General features: G+C 37.4%; 1 protein-coding gene across 2 annotated transcripts in view; it reads right to left on the bottom strand.

Annotated features, from left to right (window-relative positions):
- Positions 1-13936, bottom strand: part of SLC39A10 (solute carrier family 39 member 10) — a 184673-nt gene that overhangs the window by 87087 nt on the left and 83650 nt on the right. Inside the window, exon 1 of one of the 2 annotated variants that reach the window (XM_037850661.1) lies at positions 8814-8906. The exons of the other annotated variant lie outside the window; for it this stretch is intronic. The gene's annotated coding sequence lies outside the window, so the exon portion shown is untranslated. Of the gene's footprint in view, positions 1-8813; positions 8907-13936 lie in introns of those variants that run through there. 2 annotated transcript variants of the gene reach the window in all.

The following is a 13936-nucleotide window of genomic DNA, read 5'->3' as shown; positions in this document are numbered from 1 at the left end:
AACACAAGCAGTTCCAGGATTTTCATTAGCATTTGTTTCAATATTGTTTGTTAAGTCACGATATGCAAACATTTTTAATTCCAGTCTTGTGCTATTATTTTTGGCTACTTGTTTGGAATTAATTCCAAGTTGTGAGATTGCTTAGGGAAAGTTTACAAAAATTTTAACCATTTTCAAATCTTGTTACATATTTCCAAATTGGTTTCTAGAGATATTGAACCTTGGTTATACTGCTACCAGGAGTATGATCATAACACTCTCACTGCACTCTCATCAGCTCTTGGTATTATTAATTTTGGAAATTAGTAAGTAAAAAAACTTGCCTTTTATTTTAATTTATACTTCATTTATTATTCCTGGTGCCTCAATATTTTTATCAACCCACATAAGCTTTTACATAATATAACTCAGTAATATTTTCTGCAAGAAAAACACCTTCAATTCTATTAAGTGCCTTTTTACTTCTATTACAACCTTTCCCCATTCATGTATAGATATTTGCAGGTACATGGAATAAAATCTATTACTTTTTTTGCAATTTCTCCTATGATTTCTAAATTTAAGAACTTTTCTCCCCATATTAGATATATATACATATATTCATTTGTTCTTTTAAAAAAAAAAAGCTATTACTGTATTAAAAATAATAAGACTGGGAGGAGGGGCAAGATGGCGGCATAGAGAGGAGTGGAATTTAGTCAGTCCCCTGGAACAACTAATAAACAACAAGGAACAACAAGTAAATAATTTGGAATAACTGCTGGGGAAGAACTGTGACTGTCCATGTCATATACCAACCTGGATTGGGAGGAATGCCTGAGATCGCAGCATAGAATCTGTAAATAAAAGTTGTGGAACTGCGCTGAGAGCTCCCTCCCCCCATAGCAGGCTGAGCTGCAAAACCTTGCTGTGACAGAAACCAGCAGCACTCTCTGAGAGAATATAGCTCAGCTGAGCTCCAACTGGAGTTTTAATTAACAGATGTGGACTGCTGAATACAAGCTACAAACCCCCAACGAGCAGACAGAAGCTTTTAGTGACAACTGACCTTAAAGAACCAGAAGACTCATCTGTCCTGGGAGGGGGAGCCCAGAAGACCAGGTGTTACCTCTGGCTGACATTCTTTCATCAACAGTAACAAATGTACTATACCAATACTATGAGTCGATAATGGAAGGTGGAGATGGTTAGGGGTAGGGAGGAACTGAGTTTTCTTTTTTGTCTTTGTTTCTTCTCTGGAGTAAAGAAAATGTTCTAAAAATTGGAAAAAAAAAATTGTGGTGATGGATGCACAGCTCTATGATGGTACTGTGGGCAATTGATTGTGCACTTTGGATCTTTGGATAATTGTATGGTATGTGAACAATCTCAATAAAATTAAAGTAAAAAATAAATAAATAAAAAATAATAAGACCCTAAAAGTAATCCTCCACTCCAGAACCGACAAACAACACTCTTACAAACTTATCAGTTAGCCAGCAAAGTTTATGTTTTGGCATAAATAATACTTGTAAATATTTGTGTTTAGGCAAAAACTTTCAGAGAAACAGCTTTAGCAGCATTATTTTATAAATTTTAAATGTATTATAAATTATATTACTTTATATATTATATTTACAGTGAATTTAACATTTTTTCTTAAAGTTTTTCTCAGGGATTTGATTTTAGCATTCCTTTCTGATTTTCTTCTTCAGTATTTTAAATTAGCATGATTGGTTTCCTGAAAATAAATGCTAAATCTAATTTCACATTGGTTACATACATTGAATTATTCACTTTATTTGAAGAAAACTAGAGTATCCTAATTTAAAACCAAAACCTTAAAAAAAAATCAAGAAGTTATGTGTTCAAATTCTACACTGAAAAATAGAAAACATAATCTTATTACTTTAAAATATGTATACAGTATATTTAAAATATAATTATGTAGCAGTTACAATTTTATATTTCATGTAATTATTATAATTATATACTATTTCATATTGAGACATTTTCTAATTTAGTTTTATTCATTTCATTGTTTTATAATGTAATAACAAATCATATTATTGTATTTATGTTGATAAGGCATGGAAATCAATTTTTCCACAGCCCTCTTCACCTAGAAGTTACTTATCTATATAACAGTGTCAAGTATACTTCTTCAGATATAAACATAATAAATTAATGCTTCACCTTCAGTAGAGTTGCACAGAGAGTTTATATACCAAAACATTACCTCACAGGCCTGTAGGCATGCAATTCCAGGCGGGGAGGGAAGTGAAAAGGGAAGGGAGTGAAACAAAGGCAGAGAGGAAGCATAAAATATATATATAGATAGATATATATTTGAAACATTTTTGACTCTGAAGGAGTTACAAGGGAAGACATATCAACTTTTAAACCAAAGAAGGTAAACTACAAGAGATGCTACATCAGAAGTAGAATTAACAGTGCGATGGAGTTAAGTGGTAGATCAAGGTTGAACACCAAGGGTTTCACATTCCTTTTCAAAATCCAGGACAATATAAAGGTGCTATTCAGGAGGGGAAACGGAAAGGGAGAGACTAAGAGCTTTTAGCCTATTTTGGTGAAAAAATCTGAGAATTCATTATTAGTATTACTTATGAATTGATCATGTTACTGAATGCTTTTCTAATAAAATATTTTAAACAGATAAGTTCTGGGAAAAATTAACTATTTTAAATAAAAGCAACATGTTCAATAATGTTGGGACGGAATTCATTTACTGAATACACACATTGACAAACTTTCTGAAAAGGGTCAGATAGTAATAAATATTTTAAGTTTTGTGGGCCGTATCGTCTCTGTCAGAGAAACTGGTACTTCCAAAGTCAAAAAATCATAGTATAAATCATTGAATTCAGAAAAAAAGTTTAGCAGTGTGAAACGATTTATTTTTATTTACAGATATTAAAACAATAGAGTGAGATGTGCATCACTGTGTCCTTGTTACTATACTAAAAGCAATTTAGATTTTCTACTTCCTCTATGAATGAAAATAAATTTAAGCGATCACTGACAAACTTTAGATGATGACTAAAGGTTTAAAGAAACCTCCTTCATAGTTCTCAATGGTTTTTATAAAAACAATACATTTTGTCCTATGAAAGTGCATAAACTTATTATATTAAAAAGATAAAAGATACTTCCTCAATATTCTGATTCATCTTTATAATACCCCAAAACCTTTTCTGAATGTGATGGATGATCCCAAAAACTAAGGTACATACCAAGGGGGAAATTATGTCTATTAGAAATGTTAATACAGGGACAAGTATTTTCTGATACCTCCCTCTCAGCAGTAAAATACCTACAAAATAATTAGTAACTATTTTTAAAATAACTATAAAATTAGATAAAATCACCTACCACTAACTTTTAGGTTGTCAAAGTGATTCAAACACTTCTTGAAGATTTTAAATTTTATCCTCATAGTTGCACAAACCAGTAACCACCATTACCATATTCTAACATTAAAAATCTATTAAATATCTAATCCTCAACAACAAAAAAAACCCTTATGTTCTGACAACAGAAAAAAAAACTGACACTGATTTATGTGATATGGCAATAAACTGATGTGTTTTGCTTGTTTCAGCATGCCTGAATATGTGTGGTCTCCTAAGCAGTCCATTTGGAAATAATTTCAATAATGCTGCTGTTATTTAAAACTTTACAATTTCAGCTGTAAATTGCCTTCAAGCCATTGATGTATAATGGTGCAGGCTTTCTGTGTGAGGTGATGGAAAGCTCTGGTAACGGATGGTGGTGATGGCAAAACAATATTCTGAATGTGATTAATGCCACTGATTGTATGTTTGGGAGTGTTTAAGATGGGAGATTTTATGTTGTATATGTTACAATTAAAAAAGAGAGACTAAAGACACAATGACAAATAAATGCAATACATGATTCTGGACTGGAACTAATAATGAAAGAGAAAATGCCTGAAAGCATTTTATTGGAACTGGAAAAAAACTGGAACATGGATTGCGATTTATATCAATGTCAAATTTGAGTTTGAGAGCCGTGCTTAATGTAGTTACATAAGTGAGTGTCCTTGTTCTTAGGAAACATACCTGGAAGTGTTATGTGTTAGAGGAAAATGATATACGCAACCTACTCTCAAATGTTTAGAGAATAGAAAACTAGATAGGATAGGCAGGCAGAGAGAATGCATAATATTAACAAATGTGGCAAAATGCTAGAAGTTGGAGAATTTAGGTATCAATGGTGGGGGGGGTACGCTTGAATTCTATGTATTGTTTTCGTTATTATTTTTGTAACTTTCCTGGTAAGGTTTAAGTTAATGCAAAATAAAAAGTTTTAAAAAAATTGCCTTCATACCTACAGAACATACTTTTTAGTTTTTTTAATGCAATTTTATTGAGATATACTCACATACCAAATATTCATCCACACTGTACAATCATGGTTCATGGTATCATCATATAGTTGTGAATTCATCACCACAATCAATTTTTAACATTTTCACTACTCCAAAAACAAAAATAAAAATCAAAAAGAACACCCAAAATATCCCATACCCCTTTTCCTCCCTATAATTTATTTATTTGTCTTTATTTTCTTACTCATCTGTCCATACACTGGATAAAGGGAGTGTCAGTCGCAAGGTTTTGACAATTACACAGTCATACCATAAAGGCTATATAGTTATACAATCGTCTCCAAGAATCAAGGCTAATGGATTACAGCAGAACATACTTTTGAATATATGCCCTCATCATGATAAATTTTTATCTTCTGAGAATATATTTGGCCATTCAAAAATAAATACCTAAAGTCATTATGTGGCCCACTTACAGAACTTATAGATAGAAAATACTTAAAAAGGAAAAAATTGTTTAGAATATGGATACTTGGTAAAATTGGAAACCTAAAAACTTACATAAAGAAAACAGGAAATCTTTGGTTATTAAAGTTTCTCAAGACTTTCCATTTTTCAAAAATCATTCTATAAAAGTCATAGCAAAATAAATGTGGAATAAAAAAATAAACTCACCATGTGAATTTAATATTTTCAAACCTTATTTTCAGTAGTTGAGACAATACAAAGTTACATGGTACTAAAGTTGGATTTTTATATAATTATTTTCAAGAAAATGTGCTCAGATTAAAGCATTAAATTTCTGTTATGTACAAGGCTAATCTCAAAGTTACACCTTTAACATATATCTCTCCTCCCATTTTGAAAAATCCCATTTATACTCTTGCTCAATCGTAGAGTTAACTGTTCTCTACCCAACACTTACCCCTTACTGGAAAACTGGGGCTAAAGCGATCTAAGTTAATCATTTCAAAAAGACTATGTCCATCTTAATTAGCAACACCAACCAACTGGAGGATATCTAAAGGTAGAGCTGATTTATAGCACTGTATAGGAATCTAATTGTAATTTGGACACTGGGTTGAGGAAAAGATGAAGCTGAATTAGACACTAGGGGGCAGCATGAAACTGTGGAGGCTTAGACTGGGCACGATGTTTTTTTTTTTAAGCCAAAGTTAGTATATTTTTAGTAAGAATTATACTTACAATGAAAGGTGACTTTATAGGGTTATATAACTTCTGCCATAAAGGAAAAAGCTATCTTTCTGTTTTGATTGCTTGCACATCTTTTTCATTTCCTACTGGGTACCTTCTTTTCCATCTTTGGTTATCAGTTTAAAATGCACTAATGACACTGCCCCTTTGATATAAAACAAAATTCATATGGCATTTTCATTATTTGAATAGATACTACCTAGATAACTGCTGACATTTTTATTCACAGTATTTCCTTGGCTAATAATAACATTGAAGTTTTGTTTCATTCAATTAACATTTTAAACTTGATTCAACTGCTACAGAATCCTTGACAACCAAACTGCACATTCATTGAAAAAATGTGCCATGAGCACCTACTATGTGAGGAAAGGCTTGTAGAGTATGTTACTCTCAAGGAATTCAATCTGGCAGGGAAAGCAAGATATGCACATATAATTGTTAAGCTAGAAAATGCAAGAAAGGTAGAATAAATTCTATGGGCATTACACATGAGTACTAGAGCAATAACAATAGTATGACCGGATCCCCTAAAAGCTCCAGTAGAGACCATTAAACCTCATTCTGAGTGTAATCAAGTGTCAGGGGAAAAGAAAAAAGAGAGAAAGTAGTCCTTCAACCACCAATGAAAGAATTGAAACATCTCTATGTAGAAAAGAAGTCAAGTAAAATGAAGTACAAGTAGATCTTTGGTGCCTTATCTCATTTAACGGTCACAAAAAACACGTTTAAGTTAGATTTTTAGTATCTCAATTTAACAGACAAAAGACTAAGTAGCACACTTTGCTCAAAGTAACCAAACTAATAAATAGTGGATCAAGACTTTGATCTTACTTTAAGTCTCACTCCAAAGCCCTAAATTCTTTCCAATACTGGGAGTAAAGGAGTGGGGGGAACAGTTATTAACAAGATAAATTTTCTTTAATTAAAAGCAAATGATCATCCCAGCTGTTGACTAACTTCCTTTGTTATAACACCTATATCCTATATTGCTCTCCATAAATCAGTTTATTAAACTAAACTTACGGCCTCCTAAAAGTACTTCAATGAGGTGTTCAAAAAGAGGAAAACACTTTTATTATGTACTTGGCTACCTGTACATGGAATATAAATTGGTAATAGGAAGAACTAGTAGAGATTATCATGCAGTGTATTACAGATATTACCTCATAAGAAGGTCTTCCCTAACCATTTTTTTTAAAAGTAGCACCAAAGTCTTGCATGGAAGTTCTTAACCAGAGTCTGTGAGTAGAATTCCACAAAATATGTAGAGGGAAAAAATTTATTTTAATCAACCTCTGAAATTTAGTATTCCTTCAATTATGAATGTAGGCAAAAATCACAGTAAAATGCAGTACCTGATACTTTATCAACAACAGAAATCAAAGATATCAAATTGCAATTGTTTTACCTACCTTTAAAGATTCCAGTCCTCACTACTTTGAAATTAGCCAACACATCTGCTTTTGATATTTATGGCTTTACTAAAGAAGCATTATTTAATATTTAATATTTTGATAACTGTATTTCAACATAATTGCTTTCTATATTTTATACATTAAACCCATCATTCTAAGGAAATTCATCGCATAAAGTTAAAATCCCCTGCCAGCCCATCCTGTCACCCTAGTTTTTCTACATAGCCCTTATCACTTACATTATGTATCTGTTCCTTTTCCTATTGGAATATTCAGTGCAAGCAGGGATGTGGGTTGTCTGGCAGAGACTTTAGGAGTAGAACAAGGGAGTGGCTAATAATCAAGTACTCAAATATTTGTAGAATAGGGAGTCCTAATACAAAACAGTATACAAGTATTTTCAGTTGAGGGTTTCAATCGCAATACAATTAAATTCTAAATCTCCAGCTTTTCCCATACACTACTTGCTTGGTTCTTAATTATGCAGAATTTAGACACATATCCGAAAGAAAACACAAATGAAAGGTAAACTTGTCACATGCTAGTTTTGCTCCATCAAGAATAATGTATTAAACTCAGTTCCAAGATAAAACTAGAGTGCTGAAAAGACATAAATGAAGGCAAGAAAACACGATAAATTACACCGTCTTTTTTTTTTTTTTTAAGTATGTGCTTTATGTCACTCTAAATTAAATCTTTATTACTTGGTTGAACAACCCTTCCAACTGAGGACTGCGGGTCCTGCTGCGATACTTCTTCCTCGTGCCCAGCTCATTAAAGACAGCCCATGTGGACGGGCTCCCACGTGAACGAGTCTTTACAGAAGCCACAGGAAGCTCTTCAACGTCACGGCGCTTGCGCGCTAGCAAGGCCCCCCCCTTCCTAGATGGGGCTCTCAGGGGTCCCAAGGGAGAAAAAGGAGTTCAACAGACTCCCAGACCGGGAAGGGGGGTCGCGGAAGTTCCCCACCAACCGTGTTCCCACCGATCACCATCAAAGGGCTTCCAAGAACAAAGCCCGAGCTGCCGCGCCACCTCCGAACCCACCCAGCCTCCCCCACCGACCCAACCCTTAGCTCCGGGGACGCCAACAGGCTTAAATGTTGATTCCCGCTGGCCCTGCCTTGGTTTTTCGGTTGATCTGGGAGAAAACAAGCCCCACGAGGCCCCTGCGGTAGAAGCACAGGCGCCGCCGTCCGTTAGCCTCCCGGTAAGAACAGCAGCGCCCAGGCTCTATCGCGGGGTCGCCTCATCCAACCCCATTACAGGCAGGGGGAAGGAAAGGAAGGCGAGGACGTTCGCCTCGCCACCCTCACCCCAGTCCCCAATGGCCTTGAAGACCCTGCTGCGTATCTCCCCACCCTAAGACCACAGGGTGCCAGCCGGTCGGCGGCACCACCCTCCGCCCCTGGGCCGACCGCGTGCAGCCCCCTCTAACCGCCGCCCACCTAGCGGTCATTCTCCCACCCTCAGCCGGGCCGCGCAGCTCCCTCAGCCTCCGTAGAAGGAGGCTGAACCCGGCGCGGGGTCCCGCACGCGGGGCGGAAGCTGCTCGGCCGCCGCCTAAGCCATCCGCAGCAGCCCAGAGCGTACACCGGGAACCGTGGCGCCCCACGCGCTGCCCACCGCGCGCTCTGCTCCGGCTCGCCGCCGCCGCCGACTGCAGCAGCTGCGAGAACCCCGGCGCCCGAGTCCCCAAGGGACCCAACCCCGGCTCCCCTGTTCTGCTCTCCCTTTCTACCACCCGCCGTCCCAGGACTCGCAGTCTCCGTCGCGCATGGAGCCGGTTCTGGGGGAGGGAATGTAAACAAATCGGGGTTTTATAGTTACCTCACACTCGAGTGCCGTGTGCATCTCCTCTCCGCTCGGTACCAAAGCCCGGCTGCACCAAGTCATGTATTCACCAAAGCCGGCTGCGCTAACTACGGCGCGGAAGCCAACACGTCAGACAGCCCGCTACGCTAGCGGCGTACAAGGGCCACTGAGGTCCCTGCGCAGTCGCACCCCGTCCGCCTATGGGTGTTACGCTACGGGCGTACACGCACCACCCTGCCGTTCACTTCGGATAACGCCGCTTGCGTAGGGGAACTGTACCGCTTGTCGGGTAGTCAGAGCAATAGGAAATTCGAGTCTACGCAAACTGCGGATCTCCGAGTCTCCGCGCTAGTTTTGTTCAAAGAAAGGTTCGTCGTCCGGGAGTTGGGGGCGGCCTCTAACGCATGCGTGGTGTGCACGGTACCTCTCGCCCTATCTCCCGGTTTTGTAGGTCGGTTTCTGAGACGTTGGGCAGGCGGATGAGCAGTGAAATCTGTATGCGCTTACGCTTTAACCAAAAGGTTTCAAATTGATAAATTAGTATGTTGAGCTGTGCACTAAACATCTACGTTAAAGTAATCAATCTTCCGTTATTAAAGTAACCATTTCAGTCCCATAGGGCAAAAAAGAAGTTTATATTTATTTAGAGCTAAATGTGTGATCTTTTGCACAGAATCCTTTTCCACACATACACACAGACACATATCCTAAAGCGCACTTATACGGGCCTCCGACTCCTAAAAAAAAGTTAAACCGAAGGAGCATGTCCTAAGTCTTTAGTCAACTTTCCAGAGTTTTCCACCACCCCGCATTCATCAATTATTTCTTAACGCTCAACAGCTCCAGCTACGCAATTCCATGGACTCCTGTCTACATGGTGTTTATTCTTGTCCCTACATGGTGTTTGTTCTTGTCCCCATTCCTTCGCTTACACCATATGTCATCTGACTTGTCTCTTCCCCTCTTAAGCAACCCACAACCCATATTTTCTTAGAAGTGGCTCTGGACACCTTCCCTTTTCTTCAGTACTCTGCTTCCAGGCACTTATTTAGTCCTCATGTTGAGGTTTAGGTTTATCTGTATTTTGCCTGGCGTGCCTGTGCATTCTTTATCCAACCAGAATCTTCCTAATACTGACATTGAGTTCTGGAGGTGCCTTATTGGGTGTCTAGCAGAATGCATGAAACCATGACCAATAGTAAGCAATTTTTACTATGTGTCAGAGTCTTTCTACATGCTTTACACGTGTACTGATGTAATCCCCATAACACAAAGGTATTTCTATGTTGTCTCAGGAAGCCGAGGCAAAGAAGTTAAGTAACTTACCTAAGATCAAAGAGCAGGTAGGCAGAGTAGGGATTCAAATCCATTCAGGCTGCCTATCGAGTCCGCTATTCTGCATGTTATACCTTCATGAAGGAAGATCATTTTGTTTTTGTTTTGTATCTTTGTATACAAAGGACTGTTAGGTATTTAACAAATGCTTACTCACTGCCAGGACGCTAAGCTTCTCCTTATACTTTTTTCTTGTTTGGTAAAGCCAACCATTGACCTCACTCCTTCCAGTGGTTTCTACAGCTCCTGTTAGGCACAGGGATTAAGTCCGGAGGTGTGGAGGGAAGAGCTGAAGTTTGAGTTTTAGCTTCAAGTCTCAGCATTGCCACCAACTGTGGGAGACAATAACCATGGTCCTCAAATTCATGGATAAATTAAGGCGAGTGTTCTAAAATGTATTCTAAAAAATTACTAGGTAGGATAAATGAGCTGCAAAGTAGTTTATCACTTTTCCTATTGGGATAAGGAATCTCAGAAAATGATTTACTGGCTTACTCAAAATTATCCATTGGTGAAACAATGGATAGGGGAGCAAAAATGTCAACCATAACACATGAATTTTATTCTACCTTTATATAAAATATAAATATTTGTTTTATATACAAATAATGCATCGGGGTAAGGAATTTGCTAATATGGTAGAATCATAGAACTTTCTGAAACGGTAAGATTTTTTTTCCAGTCAACCTGTTTGATCTATAAGAAAGCTCTTCTGAACTATAACAACAGTATAGATGGTATGCAATGCCTGGAGGGAAGAGGGTATATTGAATTATGTTTAAAGGGCTTGCCTTTCATTTGCTTTGCTTATTTATGCTGCTTCACTCACAATTTTATCTCACATATCTAAAATGGTATGCATGACCAATTTGCCTCTGAGATACGACATCATAAATCTGATGGCCTTTTTACCCCTCAGAGGATTAGAAAAGAACCAGTACAATGAACAGCGGAAGTAAAAACCACCACTTCACACCTCAATCATTTGCTGCAACTAAGGAAAGTCCATGTCATAAACCTGGTTTTCGCACTCATAGAGGAAAAAATAGTCATCATCCACAACAAAGAATCTTTAGTGAAATCTAAAGAACATGACCGATTCTAATTAAACGCAATTGTTCTTTCATTCCATGAATCAAGAATAGTAAGAACCAAAGACAAAAAACAAAACAAAACAAAACAAAACAAAACCTTAAATTCATCTTCACCTTAAATTCTGATTTTTAAGTGGCTAAGAAAATTTGGTTCAGAGAAGAACATGCATAGGGCATGCCTAGAAAGGTCAGGAGTATGAAGAAGGCTGAATTATACTGATATAAAACCCTGGGGTAGGAGGTATTAAGTACCAGCATTGGGTGTTAAAGAATTGAGAGAGGTAGGGCTCAGGATTATGAGGTAAATTTAGAAACCTAGGCCTCCAAATTAACAACCACCTGTTCATTTTTGCAGACTAAGATAGTCAGCCTGGAGACTAAGGTCCCAGCTCTGAATCTGAAACCAGAGAAACATAAAAGATATATCTCCCATTCTAGATCTTTGAGGCCTCTGGAACTGTGTGGCATGACAGGCCCATAGTCAGAATGGTATGGTAAGGCCTGTAGAGGGGTCCTTTTCTGATCCTTTAAGAAATCATGGCTCGCCACCTCATTTTGTAGAATCTAAAGACTTGCCATTCCAAAAATTAAGATGAATGGACCTTGACAATGTATATACAAGTTCTTATTAGAGGAGCACAGCTCCCTTACACCCCTTTCTTATCATCCCCTTTCACAGAGCCCATAACTTTGAGGAGGGTGCATATAGGCTGAGAGACACGAGCTAATTCAACCCTGGTGAGAAACAAATTTGACTGGGTATCATTCTGATTTGCTAGACTTACATAATAAAATTTGGTTTCAGGCTATCTGTAGAGACCAAAATAGATCAGAGAAATGAAATAATTAACACTGCAATTCAAGCAAGTGCCATGGATGGAAGAAAAATTAACTTCCATATTATTTGCCCAGATGATCCTAAGACTAAAATAACTAAATCCCTTAGTTTCTAGAAATGACAATACAAACAAAAGGCCTATAGCATTAGACATCTCTACTGGCAGAGAAACCATGATGGAGAGCCTTAAAGCCTCCAGTTCATCAAGGCAAGTCCTTTCTAAAAGAAGGATGAGACCTGACCCAGCAGAAAGAGGAAGGCCACTCAGAAGAATGAACAAAAGAAAGAAGCTCAAAACTATAACCAGGCTAATAGGCAGACCACATATTTGCCTACATGATGGTGCCAGAAGGCTTCTAGCTCCCAAACGTACTCTACCATGCCTACTAATCCTTGGGTTCCACATTTAGAATCTTATTCCTGGGGTTTAAAACCAGACTTTGACCGTTGGGGAAATTGCTACCATTTTATTACTTATTTTTACCACTGTGGGAGTATATCTTTTTCAGATCTTTTCTGAATAGGAAATTATAAGACAGGAGAAAACATGAATATCTAGATTGCTAAGGGTAGAGTGGTACAAAGGGACTTCTTGATTTTGCCTCCAGCCATCCTTGTTCACTCACAGAATGCTAAGATGAAAAAATAGAGTAGGCTTGTGAAGGCAACCAGTTGTACCAAACCCGGGGGCCTAGATACCATTTGGATCTTTTGGCAGCATAGCAGAAATCAACTTTCCAAACTTAGCTCTTAGTCTAAAGGAATTTTTTTTTAGAAAGTGACATAAATATCCACATGAATATGAATCAGTGCTGTTACTATGTATTTTTTTTTAAAAAAAGCAAGTTCATTTGTTTTATGGCTTGAAATTAATATACTCATTTTAAAAATTCTTTTTAAATGTCATCACAATAGAGCAAATTTCAAATCATGCCTAGGGCTTCTAAGATAATTAATGAGACCCATTTCACAACTGACATTTATAAAAACAATCAACTACATCTTTTAAAATCAAAACACACGATTTATCTTAACAAATATTGCTTACCTTTATTAAAAATGTGACAAGAATGAAGCAAAATTCTAAATATTAAGGAAGGCAATAAATGAATTGTCAAAACAAGAGTAAATTGTCGGGATGTCTGTATTTTTCCTGCCGTACAGTTTCTAAGTAAAATTTAAATCACATTTTATTTTTTAACAGAATAAGCCATTCTTCATAGAATCCCAACAACCAACTTTTCTTTCCAGCACACATTCACAGAAAGTTTTAGAAACTTCCTCATGCTTTGCGAGGAACAAATCTGGCAGTGCCTAATAGTTAGCAACCTACCATGCTTGGCTTGCTTTCTTTCCCATAAATGATCTCACCTGCAGTCTCTGATGATGTCATCACAGCCAAGTTTCATTCCAATTACAAAGACCAGTTCCTTTCCCTAAGCAGTTATGTTTCAGTCTTTCTTCCCACCGTAAACACATGAAATGGTGTGGTTTAAAATGTGCCAGGCACCATTTTAAATATGTTAGCTCATTTAATATCAATGACCCTACTGGGTGGTTATTATTATCCCTGTTTCATAGATGAAGAAAACTGAGGTGGTTACATAGTACAGAGCAGAGCCAGGATCCTAGGCCAGGCAGTCTGACTCCAAATACTGTGCTCTTAATCCTGCTTCTTATATCATGACTGTGCAGCTCTTGACTTTTGCTGGGAGAACTATATAAAATCAGGAGAACCATAAACTGGTGGCTACCCAATATGTAAATGATGCAGGTCAATGGAAAATTAAAATGGAATTTTAAATAAAATGAGAAAATAGAACATTAAAAATGTATCAAGATACTTATAGTGTGAACAATTGCTCTTTTTT

The sequence above is a fragment of the Choloepus didactylus genome, chromosome 9 (assembly GCF_015220235.1).
Source record: "Choloepus didactylus isolate mChoDid1 chromosome 9, mChoDid1.pri, whole genome shotgun sequence".
NCBI lineage: Eukaryota > Metazoa > Chordata > Mammalia > Pilosa > Megalonychidae > Choloepus > Choloepus didactylus.
Note: the sequence above shows the minus strand (reverse complement) of the source record. Positions and strands in the feature narration are given on the sequence as shown.